Here is a 2,062-nt window from a genome sequence, read left to right on the forward strand (position 1 = left end):
CCCCCCCCCCCCCCCCCCCCCCACTTAGCCACTGGAGCGACGTCCCTCAGCAGAGCCGACTTCTAGAAGTTCCGATTTTGTGCGCCGCTGCTGTATCACTTGCCAGTAGCAGCTGACAGAGGTCCCCTCCCCTGCCGTCTATCTTCCTGAATATCGCCTCGGATTCACTTTTCCGCATGTCCTACCTTCCAGAAAGTGGTCGCTTTTCTGTTCAGAGAGTTGCTGCTATTCTTTTCTTTGATCTCCTGTTGAGTTTGTAGGTGTTCAGAATAGTTTGATCCCTATCTAGCTGAATTCCTGGGACCAGACAAAATTAGGTCTCCTACTCCTCCGCCATCTTGCTCCTCCTCCTGATTGCCAGCTTTTTGATCATATTCTCTTCGAGAAAATTTATTGTGCTGTAGCCTTATATGCTGTACACTTTTCTGTATGTATGTTATATTTTATTTTTTAAATTTAATTTAATTTTATTATGTTATGTTAGTCACCATACAATACATCATTAGTTTTTGATTTAGTGATCGATGATTCATTGTTTTTGTATATTTTAATAAAAATAGGTCAAAATGCTAAAAATCTGCTTTAAATCTATTTAGAAATAGGTAAGGATCATTTTATAGAACCCACCTATATTCAATGATGGAAAATTTAAAATGATCCATGCTTTTACATTACTGAGACTGCTCAATAATTTTTCAATTAAAATCTCTATGTATAGAAAAAATTAGAAGAAAATATACTGAATTTGGCTGGTAAAATTATTTACTAAGACATATGCCAACATTTAACAAGATGTGCATTCAGCAATTTTACTTAACATCAATTCAACAGATATCTTCATGCATGCAGTTTGAGCCTAACGCCTAATCATCTCCAGCCACTGTTTGCTACCTGACTGTTGCAAAAACTTGCCCAAGGTTCTTCTCAGTGCATTTTTAACCTCCTTGTTTTTCAGGCTGTAGATGAAGGGATTCACTAGGGGAGTGACCACACCATACTGTATGGAGAAGATCAGCTCCAGAGGTGAGCCTGAGGTTGGCATGAAATGACGGAGAAAGCTGAGCCATAAATGAAGATCACTGTGGCGAGGTGGGAAGAGCAGGTGGAGAAGGCCTTGCTTCTGCCCAAGGTGGAGCTGATGCTCAGGATGGTGGAGACAATGTGCACATAGGAGAAGAAGATCAGGAAGAATGTACCAATGCCATGCAGGAGTGTGGAACAGACCAGGACGGTGAGGTTGGTAGAGACATCAGAGCAGGACAAAGGGAAGAGAGAGGGCAGCTCACAGCTGTAGTGATGGATGGTTTTGGCCTCACAGAAATCCAAGTTCATTATCAGAGGGATGTTAATGAGTGCATCTAGAAAGCCCAGGCTCCATGAGCCCCACACAAGCTGCATATACAGCTGATTATTCATTACCTGGCCATAGAGGAGTGGGAACAGATAGCAGCATAACGGTCATAGGCCATTGCTGACAGTAGGCAGACTTCTGTTCCTCTAAAGTCAAACAGAAAGAAGACTTGAGCCAGGCAGTCCCCCACTGAGATGGTTTTTCTCCAAGACAGGAGGATCTCGAGCAGCCTGGGCACTATGGCAGTAGAGAAACAAAAGTCCATGAAAGAGAGGTGACTCAGGAAGAAGTACATAGGTGTGTGTAGTTGGGAATCTGCCCTGATTACCAACAACATCAACAGATTTCCCATTATAGTCAAGAGGTAAATCCCAAGGAAAAGCACAAAGAGCAGAACCTGGATGTGGGAGTCAACAGACAGGCCAAGGAGGATGAACTCTGTGATGGTACTGTGCTTCCTCAAAGCCATTTAGAGAGGATATTCCCTAGAAATAAAAATAGGCATAAACCTCAAACCTCTGTTGATCACACTCAATTACCAGGAGACAGGGGCTTGAACTCAACTAGCTTATATTTCATATTTTTCCTCATTGAGTTTTTTTAGATCCTTTCTTCCAATCCTGATACTCTGCTTCAATTCTGAATAGGTCAATCTCAGTATGATATTACCCTATGGTTGATATTCTATCTCAGAGATTGCTGAAGGAATTC

At 42.2% G+C, this 2,062-nt stretch overlaps 1 pseudogene; it reads right to left on the minus strand.

Annotated features, from left to right (window-relative positions):
• Positions 1-856: 856 nt before the first annotated feature.
• LOC116642625 lies at positions 857-1,820 on the minus strand (annotated as a pseudogene).
• Positions 1,821-2,062: the final 242 nt, after the last annotated feature.

This window comes from Phoca vitulina, unplaced genomic scaffold (assembly GCF_004348235.1).
Source record: "Phoca vitulina isolate PV1807 unplaced genomic scaffold, GSC_HSeal_1.0 scaffold23, whole genome shotgun sequence".
Taxonomy (NCBI): Eukaryota; Metazoa; Chordata; class Mammalia; order Carnivora; family Phocidae; genus Phoca; species Phoca vitulina.